The sequence below is a fragment of the Lasioglossum baleicum genome, chromosome 8, assembly GCF_051020765.1.
Source record: "Lasioglossum baleicum chromosome 8, iyLasBale1, whole genome shotgun sequence".
NCBI lineage: Eukaryota > Metazoa > Arthropoda > Insecta > Hymenoptera > Halictidae > Lasioglossum > Lasioglossum baleicum.
In genome coordinates this window covers 1,797,621-1,822,617 of record NC_134936.1, presented here as the reverse complement: position 1 = coordinate 1,822,617, position 24,997 = coordinate 1,797,621, and the positions used below count along the sequence as shown (strand labels likewise).

Sequence of the window (24,997 nt, the reverse complement as noted above, 5' to 3'; positions counted from 1 at the left end):
TATTGAAATTCCAGTAGAAAGTGAATGATAAAAGCCACAGTAACTATCCTTATAGTAACTAGTAACAGCTAACGTTTTTTATCCAGTAAAGCTGAAGGTTTGCCCTTTACAATGGCATAGAAAAGAATACCGAACTCTGTTGAACGAGTTCTAACTTTCTCTTCTCCTCGTACTCGAGTTTGACATGTTCCATTCGAGGTAAATTTAATTATTGGATGATTGCAAAAGTTCTTATCTGATTTCTAGAGACCGCAAGAAATTCTTCGATGAAAACCCACGCAGTTTCTGTGAAAAAGGAGGTCTACTAGCTTGTAAAGCCCTAACCGAAACCTTCACGTTAAAAAAAGAAGACAGACCAATGCCGTGCGGTTTTGAGCGGACACAGTGATAGACTCCTAGCATTTCGTCTAGCAAAAGAGTGAAAACCAGGTCAAAAGAGGGCAGCGTTCAGGTTATTCGCGGGACCCCGTTAAATTAGTGCGCGTACAATAACAGAACGGGGGATGCTGGGATCGGTAAATCTTGCTGCGCGGCGAACAACGCGGAGGAAATGTTAGAGAACGCAGACCGCCGCTCTCATCGGAGCGAGACCGATATCAAAATCGTGTCTACCGCTTATGCCAGGGCTGAACACTGTCAACTGAATTTCATTTATCAGCGGCGTCTCTGCCGGAAAATCGATGGAAATTGCTCTCCGCCGTAAATCCGTGGAATCGCGACGGTCTCCCAAGGTATGGGAGAGGATTCCAAGGGCGAACGAGCGAACGGATTCGCGGAATCCTCTCCCGACGAATCGAGTCCTCGGGAGACCGTCTCCGGAGTCGAGGAACGATACGAAACCGACCCCGGAATCCATTAGAATGGAAATGGAGTGTACGTTATGCGTTCCCGTTATGTGATTTATAATGTGTCACGTGTCCTCGGCTATGAATACGCGGAAAGAACGGCGAAATAAACGCTGAAGGATCTCCCGAAAGAAGTCGGATCTCGTCGACTGAATAGGCTATCCGCTTCCCGGCGTCGACATCGTTGAAAAACGCGACATTGTTCGCAGATTCCGGAAACCACTCCGCCACATTTTTCATAATTTTAAGTACGGCGACGAGACGCCGCGCCGCCGAGAGCTTCTTCTCCGAGCGTATCCGCGTTTCCTTGATTAAAACTGCACCGGGGGGGGGGGGGGGGGGGGGGCTGTACTTGAAAATTCAATGTTGCTAAATTAAAATTATTTAGTTTTGATCACTAATGTTTTCACATAGGACATCGGTGAAATTGCATTATTTTTTTCAGCCTTTGAAAATTTTAATGAAAAAGTTTCATTAATTCATAAACTCTTTTGAAATATGAGGTGAAATAAACCACCGTCTAGATGTCTTTAGTGAACTATATCTCACGATGTACGCATCGCATCGAGTCATAGTATACGGCGATTTCAAGGTGATACTTTGCGCATCAAAATCGTTCTTTGTCAGTTTTTTGTTCGGTGAAGCCAGTTGTGTGTTACAGCGTTCGAAAATGGAGGTAAAAAAAGAGAAAATTCGATACATTCTTCAGTACCACTATGACCAAGGTGAAAAGGCGGAGCAGGCGGCCAAAAAAATTCGTGCTGTTTATGGACAGTATCGAATGCAACAGCAAAGCGGTGGTTCCAACGATTCCGTTCTGGTAATATGGACGTCGAAGATGAGGCACGCTCTGGTAGGCCAATCGTCGAAAATGTGGATAAAATTATGGAAATCGTCGAGTCGGACCGGCATGTGAGCACTTATTCCATTGCCCGGGAACTGAAGATTAGCCAGAAAACCGTTTGGAACCATTTGCGTAAGGCTGGTCTCAAGAAGAACCTCGATGTATGGGTGCCACATGAATTGTCGCAAAAGAACCTTTTGGACCGAATTGATGCCTGCGATTCTTTGTTGAAACGTAACGAAATCGACCCATTTTTGAAGAGGATGGTGACTGGCGATGAAAAATGGGTCAGATACGAGAACAACAGCCGAAAAAGATCGTGGTCCAATCGCGGTGGGCCGGCCCAAACGATCGCCAGGCCTGGATTAACGGCCAAGAAGGTTTTATTGTGTGTTTGGTGGGATTGGAAGGGAATCATCCACTATGAACTGCTCCCATCGGGCCAAACACTCAATTCGGACCTCTATTGTCAACAACTGACCAGACTGAAGCTGGCGATTGACCAGAAGCGGCCAGAATTGGCCAATAGGAAGGGTGTTGTGTTGCATCAAGACAACGCCAGACCGCACACATCTTTAACGACGCGTCAGAAGATCCGAGAGCTTGGCTGGGAGGTGCTATCGCATCCGCCGTATAGTCCAGACCTGGCACCAAGCGATTATCACCTTTTCAAGCATTTACAAAATTTTCTTGATGGTACAAAACTGGCCTCAAGAGAGGCTTGTGAAAATGAGCTGGTCAAGTTTTTTACCAATAGGGACGAGAACTTCTTCAACCGCGGAATTATGAAATTGCCTTCAAAATGGACAAAAGTCATCGAACAAAACGGCGCATATTTGATCTAAATCGAATAATCCTAAGTATGTTAATTTCATCGTCGAAATAAAGCGAAAAAACGCTCAGAACTTTTTACTTCACCTAATATTATTATTTCCCTTCGTTCCTTCAAATCCTTCGAATCTTCGAAGAATCGAAGCTTCGGAAAAATAACAGCCCCGGTAAAAGCTTCTTGAGTAGTAATACGAAGTCAGTTTTATCATTAAAATCTTCATCAAAACTAACGAAGCCTCTGTTTTGAAGCCCTTGAACATTTGCGAATACAGGTCGGACCGATTAAATATTTTCAGAAGATTTCATTGGTCTCGCGTCCTTTTTTCCGGCGCTTCGGGCGCGGAAACAAGCGAAAACCACGAAATGGCATCGCCCCGTAGCACGTTCACTCAATCCCGTTACATTTCCTAAAACTGTCCCATGTCAGCTTTAAATCGCATATGCAAGACCTGTCCTCGGTTCTCACGGGAATTCTAGTTCAGTGGTGTAAAGAAAAAAAGAAGAGAGAAAGAGAAGAAACGAGAAGGACTTTTACAAGAAGATTCCCTAAGCGTCTCTAAATTCGTGACAGGATTTGCGGTGAAATAGAAGTTCGGTAGAAAGGGCGCCCTCAAGACCCGGAGATTTTCGTGTGCATATTGGTATCCCGTATCAATTCGACCGGGGACACGGATAAGCCCGGAACAAATATTTATTTCCTGTCCCCTTCCCCGAACCGTTTACGTACCCGTGATCCCTAAAGTCAAAGACTTTCGTAAGTTTATTTCTGCGTGATCAGAAGGACCGTCTCGTCTCCTTTGCATTTTTTTGGGAATTTTATGCAGATTGAAATGGCGTGGAACTCTAAAATATGGATATTAGAAAGTTTTAAGTTGCTGATAGTATCGGATAGCAGAGCGAATTTAGTCGCAATTTGCGGACGAACTTCGTTATTTTATTCTAAAGCTTGAGTGTCGACTCTGCGATTTTTGAATCGAATGGAAATTGTCGGAAAAATTATTTTTACCGATTTCGTTCGGTGAACAATGTCGTGCAAACTGTCTTCGTGCTTGCGAAGACAGGATTCTGGCTTCGAGGATTCAAAAGCTCTTAGTAAGTTGTTCTACAGGGAGATTTTTAGAATGAGGCAGCTCCACTTTTGGTTAATTTAAGCGCACGAACGGAAAGCATCGATGTAGAATAGATGCAATCGAGATGGAGAAGAAAAATGGATTTATTTTTACCCTTTATGAAGAACGTTTCTTCGAATCCTGAGATTATAATTTGAGAATGTTTTCGCTTTTACGTGTTTTAACCTCGTTGGGAAAAACTACCGCGGTAGAACGTCCGTCCGCAGTAATAGGTACACGTGCCCTGCATACGAAAAAGATGGTGAATACTTCCCGGGCGAAAATGGCGATGACATTTGACTGCGGGCCGTCTATTCGGAGAATTCCCTTCAGCTCTCGAACTTCGACGTTCGATCCAAAGAACCTATTGCTTTCAGCCGTGTATCTCCTAGCGGCGGTGTTGCGCGTGACACTCTGTCTCTTCTCCTCCCGTGAAAAGACCTTTCGGCGCTATACTCATTTCGAGAACAGCATTCACCGAGGAGTAGCGGCGTCGGACAGATACGAAATATTTCGGGTGAAATGTAGCAAGAAAATCCCACGAAATCCAGTATGGGAGGTTGCACTCTGCAGGGAACGGCAGCGGCGCGGCGCAGAGGCCAGGCTCGGCTCGGCTCGGCTCGGCTCCGAGCAAACCGAAAATCGATATCCGATTCACGGGTGACAAGAAAAGCAAACAAGGTACGAATCCATCAAAATAGACACCCGCGGGGATGGATGATCTATGGATTCCGGGCATCGTTTCCATATCGTTACCCTTTTTGTATCGGCGCGTTTCGACAAACGCCGGAGGGTCGCCCGAGGGTTACGGGTTAAAGATGAAGGATCCATGGGATCGGGTTTCAAGCAATTCTACGGACTTGTTCGGACAATGTTCACGCGGAATGCGCGGATATTAGCTCGTCCCGTAAGTAACGTGATTTATTCGGCACGTTGACGATCGGACGTGATTTCAGAAATGATGCTAGCCATTTTTCTTGCCGCTTTAAATGGCCACCATACTTTTCTCGCGGAATGTCACGTTCTAATCACTAGATAGCGGATCTCTATGCAAAATTAACATTGTTTACGAGAATCGCAACAATTCGAAGTGAAATATGTTTAATAGGTTGAAAATAATATAACGTTATCTTAAAACTTTTCTAATATTTTTACTGTTTTAAATTACATCTACCAATTTTTGCCATAAATGCATACCATCCGCTGTCTATTAATCACGATTGCTGTATTCCAATGGTTTGATCAATCTTCGACTTGATCTACTCGTTCGACCAGGTTCGTAATATTCTATTTACTTGGTTTTTGTTTCCAACAATTTACTCATCTGACCAACGGCGTTATCCTTCCCTTATCTAGCTAAGGGATTCCCAATTGTGTCTGACTAATGTCTAACCTGTTCCATTTGTTTGAACAAGTTTGTTCCATTCCATTTGTCTGGTTAATGGCTACACTATTCGTAGAGACTACTACGTCCGATCAATGACACCACACTTCACTTGTTTAGCTGCAAGTTGCTCCAGTTTCGCTTGCTGAATGACCATCTTATTCCAGTTATTTGAACACAGCCAACTTGGCCCATTTGTCTGGTCAATGATTATACTATTTCACTCGGCTAATAACACGTGCTCGGTTTCTTTGACCAGTGATCACCTGAGTATGTTTAACTAATCAGTATAATCTTAATCTACTTGTTTCGCCAAGATCGGTTTCTTCCACTAAACACGTGACTACAAGGTACTCCAATTACTAGTCCGGTTAATTACGTTCTGCTTTACTTGGCTGGCCAGGAATTGTCTGTACAGGATCTTCCCACTCGATTTGGCTAACTAATAACAATATTACTTCACTTGATTTACCAGATTTGCTCCGTTTCTATCACCAGTAGCTAGCCAAATCTATTTGCCTAAACAGTATAGTTCCATTCTACCTGTTTCGCCATAATTGGTTTCTTCCATTATACACGGGACTACAGGTTGCTTCAATTACTATGTAGTCCGGTTAATTACACCCTGCTTTACTTGTCTGGCCAGAAATTGTCCCGGATTCTACATCCTACTCTAGTTGCCTGTACAGGATCTTCCCACTCGATTTGGCTGACTAGTAACAATCTTACTTCACTTGATTTATCAGATTTTCTTACTCTGTTCGTCTTTTCAGTAGCTATCCTAATCTACTTGCATAATCAATATTGTTCTATTGTACTCATTTGACCAATGATCGACCTGTTTCATTTGCTCAACGACAGACCGGCTTGTTTCAATGTTCTCTGACTAGGCAATGCCTCATTCTACTTATTTTATAATCCGTTACTTCATAATGTTATAATTATTTAGCTTTTTCCAGTTGCCCACGGGATTATTACCACACAAAATGTGAATATTTAAAAATATTATTAGCAACCTCGCAGTCGATTTACGTACGGTTTTCGAAAATTAATGAACGGAAGTTACAACAAAATCATTCATAGTGGTTGTGAGACCTTAAATAGCTCAATTATTCGACTGAATCAAATAAATTGTAATTTTCTACCATTTTTGCGATGTTCTCTGGAAATCCGCGTCGATAACGAGGCAATTTCCTGGGGGATCAAGGTCGCGTTACAGTTGCAGCACCGCCAGAATTACACTTCCTAAGTTATTTCAACAGGAATCGGATACGAGACTTCAATTCGGAATCTCGCGAAAGGAACAGGTCGTGGAATTTATGCGCAACGTGTATACGAGCACACATGAGCAAAAGGTACGAACGGATTCTCGCAAAAGATTGAAAATCGATATCCAATTTGTGGACAACGGGATGACAGGACTGAATACGGACACGTTGGGACACGTGCAACGCTGTTAAACGTACAACGAAATTATGTGAATTAAGAGTTCTCCGGTTTTACTAAACTGTGACGATTGCAGGCTGCGATTAACTTCTTCAACCTCCACATTGAACGAACGAAAAGATTATCTAAAACTTCTATTAGTTTTCAGTATATTTGCTTTAGAATAATTACATAATAAAATTAGAGGAAGGCTAATAAGCAAAGTATTTTTTCAAATAATAAAATAATACTGCGTACTCTGAGTAAACAAATTCTAACGTTCAAGTGAGAATTACTGAGCAAATTATATTCAGAATTACCAATAATGCGAAACATAAATTTACTGTGTATTTATTAGCTGAACAAATTCTAAATAAAATTCTAAACAGACTGTGTTAAAAAGATATTGAAAGACAACACCAATAAAAGAATGATACAAATTATTCTGTGAATTATAACGTCGCTTAAAATGTGAAAAGTTAAATTGCCTCTGTCGTTCAGCATCAATGTTATTTTAGTTGAAGTGTCGCGTGCAACAAAAGAATCGGGAACTTAATCAACTCATGAATACGAGACGTGTCTCTCCTTTGACAATTGTTATCATGTGGCTAATAATGTCTTTTGTACTCGAATATTCATGAGACTTTTTCTCGCTCTATGTACTATTCAATCCGTTTCCTCTCTCGTCTTTTCACTTCACTTTCTCATATCAAATTGGATGTGACGTCAGGGGTAAAGTAAGGGATAAGTCCGCGAGGAGCTTAGATCCCGAGGGTTCGTTTCCGAATAGGAATAACGGTGAATATGTGTGACTCTTTGAGAAAACTCTACTGCGCTACGCTTAGCAGTTTTAATCTAATATACGAGCACATGTAACCGTACAAATGAAAATACACGAGATTACATTTGTAAACTAAATTAAACGCTACCTCTTGCACCTTGCATCTATTCGCGAAAACGTTTCACGTAATAATCACTAGACTGCGGATTTTATGCATTTATGATAAAAATGAGTAGGTGTCATTTAAAATAGCAAAAACGTTAGACGAATTTAGAGCTACTGTTATATTATTTTCAATCTATTAAACATATTAAGAGGAAAACTAAATTTCTATTTCTGCCCAGTTTGTTTCAATTCAGATAGAAAGTTCATTCAGAAACAGAATATTTGTTCAAAAATACAATTATTATTATTATTATTATTATTATTATTATTTTCAAAATTAGGAATTGAAAATGAGAGACTTTAGCTTGCTTTTAATTGTTTGAGAGGTGGAGTAAGTGTATGCAATTGTTTTAGAGAGTGGACTGCATTTTAGTCGCGCGTGCGCGAATAATTAATAAATTCGCGAAGAAAGGACTACGAATTAGTTTGTGCGAGTAATGACAATTTGTACAGGCTAAAGTGAAGTTGGATTGAAAAATTTTGTTAGATATTTACGACGGCTTTTCGCGAGAGCACTTTCGAACGTGGTTTGAACTTTTTCTCTAGACAGCTTCCTGGAGCGAGGGACGAAGGAATCTCGAGCATCCTGAATGCAGAGGCGAGAGATAAACTGCCGAAAAATGCATTTGCATGCCGGCGGGAGTTACGACATAATACATATCGTGAACTACGGTGTTACGTGGGTAAATTGAAATCCTTTTGCTGTTCGAGGAAAACGTGTCTCGGGCTGTCGTGAATTTTTGATCCTGGAAATTTCGGGGATGGCCGAGACTCGTTCCACAGAAACATCGGCTCGGATCGTACGTCCGGGTGGAATATTATTTTATCCGACAGCTCTTCTCTTCTTTCAACAGTATTCGCAGGATTAATTAATCTTTATGACTGACTCGCGGAATATTTGCTACGTAAGACGTTCGTAAATTCTTGCCATGGAGATAGCATCAATATCAATTTGTGAATGCAAATGCAATATCTAGACTGCGGATCTTTATGCAAAATTCCTTCTTTATAGTCGGCAATCATAAAACTGAGGTAAAGTGAAATATTATTTTCTGTATGAACAATTTTCCATTACCCCGGGTTATACCGAAAGAATAAAATCCTCGGGAGGGTTTTATCGCGACACAAATAACTATCGGCGGCCTATTCGTGGATACGGAAATTATGTGGAAAAAGCTGCGGAGAGTTGTAAAATGTTTTATGGAAATTGCTAGAGTTTCCTTCTATTCTTGGCTCGCCGACATCAATGTTACAGGGAACACGATTTCGTTTTAAAAATGTGTTTCTGATACTGTCCAATATCTATGTACCGTTTCGTTCAAAATGAATTTACAATTGTACGAATTATTTAAATATCTTCTTCTGTCGGTTTTAAATTGTTCTTTAAAAAATCACGATCTTTTATAAACTCTGCTTTTGTTGAATAATTACAAATTCAATTCGTATTAAACGTAGATGTACTTTCAATTAACACCGACCGTACCACGACCGGTTTCAGACTTTTCATTTTGTAATTATTGAATTTACAAATATGTGCTGCCACTGAAAATTATTAAATAAATTTCGACATTCAAGCACACGCTGCTGTGAAAATTTCGAGAAATCTCAATGAATTTGCAACTTTGATAAAACAATATGTAACATTTTGTACTCGGTACGGTGTTAATAAAATTCGTTGTAGAACATTTTTGGTATTAACGTAAGGGCTGAAATGCGTTTACCTAATTTTCGTGACTGTCAAGTCCGTAGGTTTGCACGTGAAACAATGAAAATTATTTCAAAATAGAAACCATGGCGTCCAGTATAAAATTCGTTGCAGAAAATTTTCGGTACTGACGTAAGGGTTGAAATGCTTTTACCTAATTTTCGTGACTATCAAGTCCGTAGATTTGCGAGTGAAGCAATGAAAATTATTTCAAAATAGACACCAACGCGTCCAGTACAAAATTCGTTGTAGAAAATTTTTGGTACGGGTAGAGATACTTTTAGCTAATTTTCGTGATTGTCACTTCATAGAAATTTCCGGAGTCCAGTATAAAATTGTCGTAAAAGCAATTAAAATTATGGAATATCGAAAATAAATTTTGTATATTAACGTAAGGGTTGAAATGCATTCAGTTTACCTAATTTTTGTAATTGTCAAGTCTGTATAAATGCCAGTGAAGCAATGAAAATTATTTCAAAATACACAGAAACCGTGGAGCCCAGTATAAAATTCGTCCTAGAAAATTTTCGGTACTGACGTAAGGGTTGAAATGCTTTTACCTAATTTTCGTGATTGTCATGTCATAGAAACTTCCGGAGTCCAGTATAAAATTGTTGTAGAAGCAATTAAAATTATTTCAAAATATCAACTATGGAATATCGAAAATAAATGTTTGATATTGACGTAGGGGTTGAAATGCATTGAATTTGCCTAATTTTTATGACTGTCAAGTCTGTGGGTTCGCGAGTGAAGCAATGAAGAAGGTGGAAAAAAATTCTGGTAGCACGCGTATGAACGTCAGATCTAGGAGGTCGTGTGTCGCTGGAAAAACACGGCGATTTACATACATACTTATTCAAGAAACAACTTCAAAGAAGTATTCGCCGGGGATCTCTTTCTCGAGCGGATCTCCGCAGATTTTATTCGGATGATGCGTCGACTTGCCGGGTCTCTGTAACGCAAAGTAGAGAGAAGGAAGGGGAACAGAGAGAGCTTGAACTGTGGGCAATTTGTATGTACGGAGCAACAGAGTTATAGTATAGTAACGTCGTCGTCGCGGAGAAGACGACACCGCAGTCGAGGAACTCTGATCCCGTGACAAAATGGCGTCATGGAACGGAAGTTCGCCGAAGTCATTCGAACCAGAAAACTTTCTATTCTAGTCATTGAAGCCGTGGACTTCAACTGATAATGTCTCTTGGCGATGCTTGATCCTTTGCTGCTAGTTGTCAATGGCGTATCGGAAAAAAAGAAAATGGCGATCGCGGGTTTCAAAGCCATCGGCATATGCGAAAGAAGATCCGGAAATATCTTCGGGGAAGTGCTTTCGCGGTCAAGAGAACATGAAAATGTGATTCGAAGTCATGACGAATGCATCCAGAAAATTGGAGATTTCGAAAATGGAGTCGAATGTATATACCTGTCACTAAAAGAAATCGTACCGCATGATCGGGAATTTTGAACATAAAATAAAATGAATGAGTGAACATGAATAAAGTAAAATGAGTAATCAATAGACTGCTGGTTTTATCCATTTATGATAAAAATGGGTATGTCTAATTGAAAACAGCAAGAACATTTTAAGAATTTAAATATACTATTATTGTCGCACGAAATTAAATATTTATTTCAGCCCAGCTTGTTGCTATTCAAGTAGAAAGTTTTTATTTTGCACATTGAAAATGTAAGAAAACTTGAATTATGGCATAAATTGAATTAGATAATTTAAATGATTGCATTATTGCGATTATTACATGTATTAGTATAATTTCGTCAAAAATTCGAACGTCGACTCGCGCGAGAATGAACGAAACTTGTAAAGTATCAAAACGACTGTTGTTCGTGAAAATAACAACGTGCTTTGACAAGCTCGACGCCGTGTGGCAGTTAGCACAGAAAGCATAAACCGGAAGTAGCACTGGTCCAATTTCTGCGAAGCGACATTGTTACTCGGTGTCCTGTTTGCTCGGATTTCTTGCGATCGCGCAAAACGCTGACGCGCGCCGTTTTTCAGTGTCAGGAGCAGCAAGAAATTGCAGAAGACAGGATCCGCCGAATAGGATAACTGTCTAATGATCGCAAAAAGCTCTGATGCCAAAATGTGTCGCATCGTAAAATCTGGAGCTTCGGGGTGCTGTTAGCTTCGCTACTCTACATAACGTTTCATCATTTGCGTTCTACTCGACATTATTCGGTGCAATACATTGTCTAAATAAATCTACCGCAATAGAAATCGTTTAACGTCCTAAACAAATCTACGAAAATATAAATTATTTGTTGCATGTATTTCTTCGTGCTTTCTTGTGCACACGGGAGCTTCAAATTAGTTAGTCCATTCATTTGTTCTATACTTTCACTTCTCCATACGCAATAAATAAATAAATAAATATGTACGTATTAACCATTTACAGCACTTCTTTCAACAACTTGTTAATGTTCCTCTAAATATATTACGAAATGTCTCTGAATGTCCATTCTTTGCTCGCTAATATATTTGTAGACTTAACCCTTCGCTGCATAGTGTATCATGTCTGATACAGTTAACAAATCTGGTATATAATAAACTAAGAATGTGTTTTTTCTTAATATTCTACACATTTTATCTCATTTGATAAAATGTTGTTTTAATTTTTTTAAATATTTTTCCCTTAAATAAAACACAAAAACCGACCTTCTTTCAAATTTTTCATCCCAATTAAAAAAATCATGCAGTGAAGGGTTAAAATAAGAATTTGTGCAAATATGTTAAATACGAAAGGTTTTAAAGAATCTGTACAATTTTGTTGGCCACATAAGGGTGATGTAACAAAGTTATGGGAAGAAAGATATTTCTACTTGGTTTCTGTTGCCCACAAGTGATGCACAATACTTTTGTTTAGCATATAAATCAGTAGTCTAATAATGGCTATAATTATTCGAATAAATACAGGTTGTTTAAAAAAACCATTCAATATTTATATGGTACATAGAGCACACTGTACGTTGTCATTGGTCCATGTTTTTTATTATTAATAACTGCTTAACAAGATCGCGGAGAACGTTTCCGAAAGGAAAAAGGTACTTCGAAGGACTTGAGGAATCTCCCCTTTTGTGGAAGTACATTTTTAGGACGCCTTGTATACATTTTTGTATGTTATCATTAAACTGCGGATCTTTATACATTGATGAAGAAATTGATTGAGTGAAATATAAGACAGTAATAGATTCGAAAAATTTGAGGATGAAATCAATTTTTATTTTATTCCTGTTTCCTACAATCGATGCGGAATATTTTTATTTTGCATAAAGAGAGATCCGCAATCTAGCAATCATCATAATTGCTTTACTACAGTAATCCACAGTTAAATTATTTGTTGCATGTATTTCTTCGTGCTTTTAATCGAACTGCAAGATTACCAGAAGCCAAATGGAGAAATATTAATCGTGTTTAGTGGTACAGTAATTGTTCAGGTAATAAAGTATTAGGAACAAGCATGCTTCTGCTAAAAACTTTGCGCACGATGTCTTTCGAAGAACTGCAAAAATAATTCATGGATTTCTTCATCCTTTTAATGGAATTGCAAAATTACCAGAAGCCAAATGGAGAAATATAAATCATGCTTAGTGGTACAGTAACTCTCCAAGTAATGAACTGTTACAAATAAACATGCTTCTGCTAACAATTTTGTGCAAGATGTCTAACGAAGAACTGCAAAAATAATTCATGGATTTCTTCGTCCTTTTAATGGAATTGCAAAATTACCAGAAGCCAAATGGAGGAATATTGATCATGTTCTTCAGGTAATGTAATATTATTATAAATAAAAAGTGTAAAGCAAGAGAATGCAGGCATATTATGACAGACTGAACCATTAAAAGTACCACTGTTTTCGCAATAACATGAACAACGTACATATTGCTCGATACGTCAGCCAGAAACAATATTCCATAACGAAGAGACACCTAAGTTGGTCCGATGAACACATAAAGCTCCAATATTCGTTTCCATCGTAAAGTTGAGCGAAACCGAAGCACGGTACAAAATCAATGAACATACTCTGCGCGAACTGGAATAGAGAACATGAGAATGCATCTATCGATTGAGCATTATGGAGGTATTAATTGTAGCACGGTTGGAAAACGAGCAGCGAAACTAAATTTTACCAACATAACTGCGTGTGCAGCGTATATCGAGGATGATCGTGCTCTGTCGGTGATCAAACAAAATCTATTTCGCGTTTGCTGCAGAATGAAAAATCTACAGAGAAGCACTGTTGATTCTAACGCGATACACTGACCGAGCTTTAGCATTTTCTAATTGCACGCGAAATGTATAAATGAAACATTATAAATGTATAAATGAAGCATTATGAATGTATAAATAAAATACGAAATTAACAATTCAAAAATAATATATTGGAGAAACAAAAACTAAAACTTCTAACGCGATTCACTCCAATTGTCATTTTCGTTTAAGGGTCCTTTTTAGCAATATCTCACAGATTATGAATATTGTTGAGACGCAACATAGTGCAACACCCACGAAAGTGTCTCTAGAATTTGAGGGAACTGTCTCTACGCACGTAGAAATATTTATAAATGAATAACATCGACCGTATCCCTCAATGATAAATTCTATTTCACTAAACATAAAATGAGACTCGTAGATTAAATCAGATTGAAATTCAAAGGTGCTTAATCTTGATCCCACGCTTAGCCACTGAGAATTTCCAGGTACTTGGAGAGTGCCAAAGATCCTTACGATTTGATTAGCGCATAAAGAGTTATAGCACCGCCATAAATACCGTTAACTGTTTCCTATAAGTGACCCCATGCGGCGCAAACTGGGTGTCACCGTTCGATAAAGATTTCATTCGCCTCGCCGCCAGCACCATTCATTTCCTGAGATATCGAGTCTGACGGTCAGCTCTGCTGCTGCAGTACCGTGCATATGCAGTGTCCGACAAAAGAAACTTTCAAATAGTTCTGTATACTTGTAATAATAATTTTTGCACTGGTTTTTTAAATGATGATTACTATACTGCGAATCTTTATGCAAAATAAAAATATTCTGCATCGATTGTGGGGAGCAATAGTTGAATTGAAATGTATTTCACCCCTTAATAGTATTTTTGCTATTGATTAGCATATGTATACAGGGTGAGGCGCTAGAAACAGGCCACCTGAATAAATCGGCTGCTATTGGTGTTAGGAAGAAATGCATCAGATGGAACTTGCTTGGTTTCGAGGGGTCATTAATCTGATGTTAGTAGCTTTTTTGTAGGTGGACGCGTAAAGGACATATGAAGGTCACCTTCATTTTTTTAAATGGAATAGTATGTTTTTTTATGTACTATCGGGTAGAGCCTTTTACGACGCCTACAATGACCTATGGCTTGAGATCATTCGTGGTCTGTGTTAAGCCAATTGTGATGGAAAATAATTTACTTTGAGGAAATGATAGAGCATCGTTGATTTATGTATCTAACAGTAATACACGACTAATACAAGTGTTCAAACTGGCGACCTTGAACATTGATGCATGCTCTTAAGCGTTGCTTAACGGATAATACAGCCTGTTGAATTTCAGTTGGGTTTATCGCGGCACAAACTCTTCTTATACGCTCTTTCATGTCTTCTCTAGTTGTTGGTATCTCATTATACACTTGCTGTTTTAATTTTTCCCGGAAATAGAAGTCCAGAGGTGTTAAATCTGGAGAACGCGCAGGCCATTTATGATTTTCTGCACGACCAATCCAACGATCTCCGAATTTCACGTTGAGGAATTGAGTAATTATCTGTGCAGTATGAGCAGGGTATCCGTCCTGTTGGAACCTCATAGTTTGCCGTATGCGAAGCGGAATATTTTCTAGCGGCTGTGGTAAAATTTCCGTTAAAATGTGTTTACATCTCGAAGTGTTTAATATGCCATCGATAAAATAAGGGCCAATTATTTCAGTATTAAGAAGTCCGCACCAAACGTTTACAGACCAAGGTCTTTGTTTATCCACTTCTCGCAGCCACCGCGGATTTTCTATTGACCAATAATGCATATTATGACGATTGACTTGGCCACAGTTTGTAAATGTGGCTTTGTCTGAAAACAAAACTCTAGTCAAAAACGCCTGATCAATCTGCAATTTCCGCAGACTCCATTCACAAAAATTTACACGGTTTTGAAAATCATTCCCATGTAATTCTTGGTGAAGTGAAACATGAAAAGGATGCAATTTATTCAAATGTAATATTCGTAAAACACTTCGTTGACTGATGCCACTTCCACGTGCTAGCTGCCTTGTACTAGCATGGGGATTGTGTGTTATAGCTGCTAAAATGTTCACTGTATTTCGATCATTAGTTACTGTCTTGGATCTTCTTTGTATTTTGTTACCTACACTTCCAGAGTTTCTTGAAAACTTTTAATAACATTCGTGAAGGCAGATCGTGAGGGTCTCCCACGCTCGGGAAACCGTTCAGCATAGAAACGAACTGCTTCTCTTACAATTTGGCGACACATTCCCCATAAACAATGACCATATCTACTTTCTCCGTTATTGAATAACGCATTTCGGAAACTCAAGATGCATTTTCGCTCGGCAGAGATTTTCATAAACGACCAATCATATGTACATGTAAAGCGTACAGCGTGATTGAATGTTTATTTTCATTCAACGACCCATAACAAGAGATTACGAGACAGAGATGAAGTAATATCAACAACCAGAGGCGGCAAGGAAGTGTTCGATCATTTCCTCAAAGTAAATTATTTTCCATCACAAATGGCTTAACCCAGACCACGAATGACCTTGACCCATAGGTCATTGTACGCGTCATAAAAGGCGCTACCCGATAGTACATGAAAAAACATACCATTCCATTTAAAAAAATGAAGGTGACCTTCATATGTCCTTTACGCGTCCACCTACAAAAACGCTAATAACATCAGATTAATGACCCCTCGAAACCAAGCAAGTTCCATGTGATGCATTTCTTCCTAACACCAATAGCAGCCGAGTTATTCAGGTGGCCTGTTTCTAGCGCCTCACCCTGTGTATACAATTATACATATTGAATTTACTTGATATTTTATATTTTTCACTGTTTTCTACTTCACCCAGTTAATTTCTTCACAAACTCATAAAAATCCGCAGTCTAATCATCACAGTCACCTAATCTGTATGTATGTTCGTCTTTGTACAAACAAAGAATTTTGGAAAATTATTGAATCAATGAAGTAATACGCTAGAAAACGTATATGCAAGTATACTAAAAAGGCTACAAGCAGTAATAAGTAGCAACGGGGTCCTGCAAATTATGAAAACGAATATAATGTCTGCATACAGAAATTATACCGAAAAGTAGAATTACAAAAGAATGAAAAATATCGTTGCTGCATTAAAATGAAATTTCTGTTTGTAGAAATAGGTTTGATTTACCTCCCTGCAAATTTATCTTCCGAAGCGACTGAATAACTGTCCCACGGCCGACGACAATCCTGTTCTGGTAATTTGTTTATTCGATTTCGTTGAAATTCCGGACGTTCCGTTTGGTGGTTGGCGCGACGCCAATGTTCATTTCACGCCACTCAGAATGGAGGGATGTTTCTTCGTCACCGAGAGGCAGGAACAGAAACACAGACCTGAAATCGAGGTGCTGATTAGAACGGGGACGCGTCGCAATTAGGATTTATGCAAAAACCGACTTTCCAAAGCACTTGTTTCTGAATGCATGCGAAAATATAGCTGAAACAGCAAACAAATATCTGTATACCCATTTTTTAATTTTCTGACATTTATGGAAATACAAAAATATAAATAAAATATGCTCTATAGGAAAAATATAAATACATCAGTTTAAAAAATGAATTGTACATATTGGTTTCGTTTATAATTTTCATCTGCATTGTGACATCATCCGTGACATCAGCAGCGACCGTGTTGAAGATTGTTTAATAATTTTTTTATTTAAAAATCCCTAATGTTCCTCGGATCGTGTTGCCTCGGTGAAATATACGTATGTTAGGGGTGCTATCCGCAGCTGATCGATAGAAACGCTTATGTCCGACCGATGCCATAAATTTCGAGAACTATCCCCGACGTCTGAGCCGAAACCCATTTCTTCCAGGTAACGCGAGAAACGTGCGGAATGTGTCGAGTGAATTTTAGTCGCTGCACAATATTTCCTTCGATGAACGAACGTTTCCGTTTCCGCCATCTCGATTCGCGGTTCACGATTTGCAAGGATCAGTTTCTGACGAGTCTTGATCGACATGGTTGGCTGTTTACGTTTAGAGCGTTTCAGAATTTTCGAGGCTCGATAAAACATCACCCCGTTTAGTACCGTCCGTGATTATTTCTTGTTCGCAAAACTGTTGCTGCAGGGAATAAGATTTTCCTGAAACTCTTGTTTCTCCTTGAAATTTATATTATCTATTTTATTTGATCTTTACTATACATAGAGTCACCAGAACCACGACTGTGACCTCTCCTTGCTGGATCTAACAAAAGATTTGTATGTAATTTTCAGTAGCATTAAAGCTTGTCACTTGTCCCAATGATTTACAGTTGCAATAAATAAATTCGGAACTTTAAATCTTGTAATTTATATATCTTCGATGCAGAGACAATTATGTAAATGCATAGCTTACGTTGAATACACTGGACCAGCTTAACGGATATATTTTTTGGTAGTACAATCAACAGAATTTCGCCGGGCAATTAATAATGACGAGAATTAATATTCCAAACAGTACTGCTAATCCTGTACACTCAAAACACAGCGGTAAAACGGATTTATCTCGGCTTTTACTCCCGTAATCACCATTTGCAGCTGCATTTGCATCTTTCTCGGGAGATGTATAAACAAGCCACTGTTTAGGTTGATTATTCAGATTTCGGCCGCTTCCATTCGAATCTCCTTCTGCAGCATTTCGCAATAAAATGTGACAAACCTGTTTGTTAATTTCGGTAAAATGCGCGTCGAATGCTCTTCAAATAATGCGCAATTTGTTAAGAGGCGAAAATACTTCAGAATGACAAACAAACACGAATCCGGTACTTTGGCTAATTTTAATCTGCTAATTCTTTTCCAATTTTCCACGAACACCCTACACGCGGTGGGTGTATGCATTTATGAGAAAAATGTCAAGATGTAATTTGAAACAGTAAAAACATTAGAAGAACGTAAAGATACTGTCATATTATTTTTAACCTATTTTTTAACACTTTTATTTTGTATAAAAATCCGCTGTCCAATTTTAACACTTTATAAAATATCTGTAGTGACATTTCGACGACCCCACTTTGTAGTGCGCGAATTGAAATGATTATGTTCACAAATTTTTAAAGATCTTCACTATAATATATTTTAAAAGATCAATTGATTGTAATATATGTTTAAAGATCTTCATTATAATATATGTTTAAAAAGATCAATTAATTGGCTGCATCTTTACGATCTCAATAATCGTAAATTAAAAAATATGAAACCAGTAATTTTAGTCGGAGACCGTGAAAAAATACGTAACAAATGAAGAAGACCTTTCTGCGATAACGCGGGTTAAAAAATGGCACGTTGAAACGCGTGTTCCACGACCCACGATCAGGAAGTGGAATCCGCGAACGATCAATTTTCGTAGACACCTGTTCACTCTATCAAGATCGGAGCGCCATCGATCATGGGCACGAGTAGATAAATAGAGGTGCACAGCCAAAAATTGTCAGTTTCTCTCGAACTTCCGGGCTCGACAGACTCTCTGGTAGATAAGAAGAGTCCCTGGAGAGTCCACAAGATTTCTGCGGGCTCTCCGAAAGTCTCTCGTCACCCTCTGGTATTTGCTCTCGTTCATCCTGTCACTATCGCCGTGTCGATACATCGAATATGCTCCGCATAAAGTAATAGATTGGATCAAGTGAAACAATCTTCGAAGCAGTGAGTTTTACGATAAATACACCTTCGTATTTTTGCACTCGAAATTTCTGGTTGCACTGTTTATCTTCTTTATCCAAATGATGTTTCATTATCGAACTAAAATTTGTTTCCCACATTCAAGAAATTCGAATATAGAAATAATTTAGAACCACATAATTTAACAAAATGATCATCATAGTAATTATATATATATGTCATATATATTATATATTATTATATGACATAATCTCGAAAATAACTAGTTTTACACGTTTGATGCAACATATACAGCTGACTATGATTGTGTGGCAGAGTCGGGGCAGATCTATTACCGGGATTTCGGTTCCCAATGACGTTAGCTACCGGTTCAACAACGCGTCGAGACGCCTCGGCGCGGCGGCGTCGAAAATTGTTCGGCAATTACCGGGCTCGTCGAGAGCGGCGACGAAGGCGAAAGCGACGTCGATAACCCGGCAAATATACTGCGAAAGGGCAAGAATGTAACAAGCAATCATTTCCATAATACCGTCACGAAATCATTTGCATTAAGCAGATTACGTTCGCGTCGCATGCTCGACGCGGATCTCTCGCGAGACATCGCGCGGTCGGAACTATTCCGACGCACGTCAACTGTGCTCAAACCGAACGAATAAGAGCATAATCGCCGGGGAAGGTAGAGAGTCAAAAAGAGAGCTGTGTCGACAAGGAACGAGAGACATCTTGCACGCGCAAATCGTGAACAGTCTCCGCGAAGTTCGAAGCTATTGTGCGCCTCTTTAGTCTGGCACAATTGTCAACTGTATATTTAAACACTGCCTTAAATAGAAATTTATTTCCACAATGTAATTATTCAATATTGAGAACGAGCCGCCTATAATGGTTTGAAAGAACGATTTCACACGATTTCGATTTCAACGAAAATTTTCCAAAGAAGTTATATGTATATTGTTCTGGAAGAAGATATTAAAAAACGTTGCTTATGTTATATTTTAATATTTAATCTTTATAACGTGCTTTTATATTCAAATGCATGCACAACAATTTTTATTTAAAACTGATTTTGTTTAATTCTCCGAGTTCAGTCTCTTTTCGTTGGACCTTACAATCTTGGGTAACTTCTACGAAAGTAATATAGTTAATAATAAATCAAAACCGTGGAACGAAATCTTTCCAGTTAAGACCTCGTTTTCAAGGGAATTAAGTTCAGAAATTTATTGCCGGCACATGCATTTTAATGTCGCAGTGAATGCAGGTGGCACAGTCCGCAGAGAGTTAATTTACATGCAAAAATAACTGAAAAATGCAGAACAACATTTTTTTGTCCCACAGATTTTTTCCAAATAATCGAGTTTCAACGTTATTGCGAAACGGTTTTCGTACTTATATGTATATGCAACAAAATTTTTTCATTGATTATCTCACGAATTAGATCCAAGAATTTTCCAATTTCGGAGGGCCTAAATTAAAGCTGGAGGATTGCACTTGATGACAAATCAAATCGGGAGACCGCGACTTGTAAATCTTCGAAAAATCGACATTTTTAAACACACCTTCGAACAGTTTTGTGATCGAGCGTACATCGGAAAATAAGATTTTCTTGAATTGATCGGTTTCCCATGTTTCGAACCACACACCTTTGTTCCCGATTATGAAGGAGCGTAATCTGAACGGCCAAGCTGCACGAAGCTAATTCCTCGGAGCAGAAAGAAAGCACGTCGCGTCGCCGACGTTGATTGCTAATTCGAGTTAAAGTTTTGCCCATTAATATTCATCGTGACAAATCCGAAAATAATTCGTATCGGGTTTGCAAAAATTCCGGTCGCTGCATTAAAGAAGCGAGAGGCTATAAATCATTTACCTGGAACGCAACTTTTTTCGCCGGGCCGGAGTCTTTGCGTTCCTTTTCTTCCGGCCGTTATCGTCCTCCCCGAATCTGATCGACATCGCGTGCCGTTAAAGTCAAACATTTATCACCAATTATCAGTGGACAGGTCAAACAGGATTTTAGGAGTAGGGTGATCAATTTTCCCGAAAACGTGGACACGATTGAAAAATGAAGATGCTTCTTTTCGAATTTAGAAACATGAATTCACTATTTTCAGCGTATTAAAATTATTAACCCTCAACACTCGAGTAGTGACTCAGAGCCGCCGCAAAAAATTGATGAATTCAAATTCAAAATATAGTTTGCATTATTAAATATGTTGGTATCTAATCAATTACTAAACATTTTATATTAAAGAAAAAAATTAATATACATAGAATGGAATTATTCTAGGCTGAAGAAATGTTTAATTTTCGAGTCAAAGTAGCTTCGAGTGCAAAGGACTAAAGCATGAAAGAATTTTGTCGTGGCCCCTGTTTCTTAAAATTAATGCGCATAATTTTTATTTTCCATAAATATATCCGCAGTGTAGTGATAAAACATTTTTCTCTTTCCAACTATACCTTTACGAAACTTTTATCAAAATATTTGTGACATTTTTCTGATTAAAATGAGTGGAATATTTGTTCGTTTAATTGACGATTGAGTGAAACCTCGATTATCCAAACCGATGGTATCTGAATTTTCTCCAAGTTAAACACAGTTGCGTTCGATCCGACGTACAGTTAACGCGATAAGAATTTCATTCACGTACTTTTTACAAATGTACCATTGTACATCAAGGTACAGGTGGCGACCACCCTTTAGAACAGAAGGGCCACGAATCGACCGGGCTCCGAGTTTAAAAGTGAACCGTAAACGCGAATGTAACTTGGAAACCGTGGAAAGTACGCGCAGCTCTCTTCCGTTAGTCAATATTTCGAGCCACTTCGAAACTTTGTCTCCGTGAAAATACTGTACAATTCTGAACAATTTGTCACTCGAGTTGAACAATTAATGTCAAAGTTATAAAACTCGGACGGAACTCGTCATCGATACACTGAGGATCTTCGTGAACACGTTAGACTCTGTTATTTCCAATGCAACAGATATTCGTTTCATTTAATTGCTGGAAATTGAGTACGTAAGTGATTGTTTCGGTACTCTGGGTCGAAATAGACCCAATCGCCGCGGCGCACAATGGTCCGGATCGAAGAAGTTGGTCTCATTGTTTTATAATTTTTGAACTATTAGAGATATCGTAATGAAATTTTCACCAAAAATATTTAAAAAATAGTAATTCTTACCTAGATATAATTAAATATTTTTTGCATTTGTTAAACAATAATTTTTACTAACTTTTCATTGTGATATTTTTTATTAAAAAATGCATTGTTCAAATATAGTTCTTCAATCTTTTTTTACTTGTTGCGATAATAATTTTTAGTGTTGGTCTTAATCTTTAACACATAAAAGAATGCTTTCCTGTGTAAAGAAAAAAGAAATATTTTAAATACATATTGCGACTAAAATAGTACTAAAATTATATTCAGTCAATATTACCACAAATAAAAAAATAAGCTAATAAAATAAACATACCATAATTTGTCTTTCGTGATGATCTATGATTATCGACTGCATTAGTTAATTAATAACTCTACTACCTCAGGATTCAGTATTTTAGGATTTCTTTTACATGTTAATCTTATATACAGTCAGCGGCAATATTAAGTGGACACTCTTAAAAATCGCATAACTTTTTAAAAATTGGTCGAAAGGACTTGAATTTTTTAAAGATGTTAGACCGACTAGTTCGCTAGAGAATAAGTAAACAAACATTTATTAAGATTGCACTTGGTAAGAATCATACAAAATTTTAAAAATGATGTTTTGTCAACTTTTTTTATCTGGGCCTGTAACGATAATTTAAAAAATGCGTTTTATAGATTTCGGTAACTTATTGTATAGTCAACATTGCAATGAGCTACATACGTTTAAAGATGAGAGCTTAAGGGTGAAAGTCGCAGATCTTCAGCCTTGCCAGGGCATTTCGCCCTTACGTGATCATCTTTAAACTTTTTTTCGATGAAATTTTCAATATGTATATAAGTTACCGAAATCTATAAAACGCATTTTTAACTTCCCGATTTTACAGGGAAGTTATTGTAATGACCCCGAAAATCGAAAATCGATTTTTTAGCAGATCTTCACGTTTCATGGTCATTGGAGTCATTTTAGACTATTTTTATCAAAATGTTCGCGCGCGTATGTGTGTGTGTGTGTGTGTGTGCGCGCGCACGTATGTCTGTTTCTATGGTATCAAATTTTTCATTAACGTTTTCTGAAAAAGTAACAACGCGATCAGAATGATGAATGATGCAATCGATGTGCCCCGTCGTAACTTAGAACTGATTAGATTTTGGTCCAATTGGTCCAGTAGTTTTTTAGTTTTTTTATTTTTTTTCGAAAGAAGTTCATTCAACAATGCAATTTATACGAAAGAACGGAAAGTTTCCACCGAAGAAACAAACGTAATTACACATAAAATTTTTTTTCATTTTTTCAAAATTTAAAAAAAAATTTTTAATTTAAAGAAAAATTTTTTTGTACCTTATGCTAATGTTTCTACTTACAATAATCGAAAATTATCCCAGTGCAAGAGTGAGTTAATCATCTCTACTCCCAAGAATACATTTTCAAAGAATATCGATGAAAGTACAAAAAAAATTTATATTACAATCTTTAAAAAAACAATCAGTTCAAAACGAATTATTAACTGAGATTAAATTGAAAATTAATATAAACAATATGATAATGATTAATAACATTAATGTTGAAAACGGATTGGTTAATGGAGCACACACACATGCGGAATATTAAAATTTATTACTTTTCAAGAAAATACTAAAATTCCGTCTATATTGTGGTTGGATTATCAATTGGCCAGAGTAGGCGTGAAAGTAAGAACTCGTTATCGTGATTATATGAAAAATGCAAATATTCATCAAAATTTAACACCAATAATAAAGATATCGAATCAAGTAAATATGTCGAGTGAGGAGAAATATTAAATCACACGTAGTCAATTTCCAGTGATTCCTGCTGAAGCGATTACGATTCATAAAAGTCAGGGACAAACATACGAGAAAGTATGTTTGAATTTTAAAACATCAGAAAAATGAACTTTACAAATGTTGTATGTAGAACTGAGCAGAGTTTCAAAATTGAGCAGTTTATATATTTTGGGACAATTTAAATTAACAGTATCGAAGAAAACCAAGATCAATACTGCAAACCCGGCTAATGAGGAGTTGTATCGTTAGCGAAAAATTAATTAAGACAATTTATTTTGCAACATTAGTATGCTATAACAAGGAACCAAGCGAGCAACGAGCCTACGATGTTGGTTTGATGCGACGCTATATAGCAAACATTTTGATAAGTAGAAAACTATTGAATTTCCCTCAAAACGTACAATCTTATTAAAACGTACAAAAAATAATGATAATAATATACTGCAACTAACGAATCGGGAAGTTCTTTGTGTGGCTCTTGGAGAGTCATACACCTAATAAAAAACATTAATAGCTGCAGGCCCTACTAGCCATGCGTACCACTAACACTCTCGCAAGAGCAGTCCTACCCGCGATCGAGCGAAGCGAGCGAGCAAAAACAACCCTACTCGCGAGCAACAATAACCCTCTAGTTTAAATTATCGTTACAGGCTCAGATAAAAAAGTTGACAAAACATCATTTTTTAAATTTTGTATGATTTCTACCACTTGCAATCTTAATAAATTTTTGTTTACTTATTCTCTAGCGAACTAGCCGGTCTAACATCTTAAAAAAATTCAAGTCCTTTGGACTAATTTTTAAAAAGTTATGCGATTTATATAAGTTGTGTCCACTTAATATTGCCGCTGACTGTAATTGTGACATGTACGGGTCAGATGTTAACAATAATCTCAAATAGTTTTGTTAGAGCTATGGGTTTTTATAATCTTACAATGTGCTTCAACGCTGCAACCATTTGAACGACTGAACGACAGAGCGACGGACGATCAACAAAAAACGGCGACAAACAAAACACAACCGATTCGAACGCGGAGAGACAAATACACGCGCTGCCAGCGACCGAAGAACGCAACCGCTTCTC

General features: G+C 37.8%; 1 protein-coding gene, 1 long non-coding RNA gene and 1 pseudogene across 7 annotated transcripts in view; 2 read left to right on the top strand and 1 right to left on the bottom strand.

The window, feature by feature from the left end:
* LOC143211313 (uncharacterized) overlaps nt 1-23,589 on the bottom strand; it is a 49,283-nt gene extending 25,694 nt beyond the window's left edge. Inside the window, exon 1 of one of the 2 annotated variants that reach the window (XR_013009430.1) lies at nt 16,505-23,589. This is a non-coding gene — a long non-coding RNA (uncharacterized LOC143211313). The remainder of the gene's footprint in view (nt 1-16,504) is intronic. The other variant, XR_013009431.1, reaches the window with a different exon arrangement.
* The window catches only part of 5-ht7 (5-hydroxytryptamine receptor 7), a 364,419-nt gene that overhangs the window by 252,270 nt on the left and 87,152 nt on the right, over nt 1-24,997 (top strand). The gene's annotated exons all lie outside the window — the stretch shown is intronic.
* Nucleotides 1,194-15,940, top strand: LOC143211310 (histone-lysine N-methyltransferase SETMAR pseudogene; annotated as a pseudogene).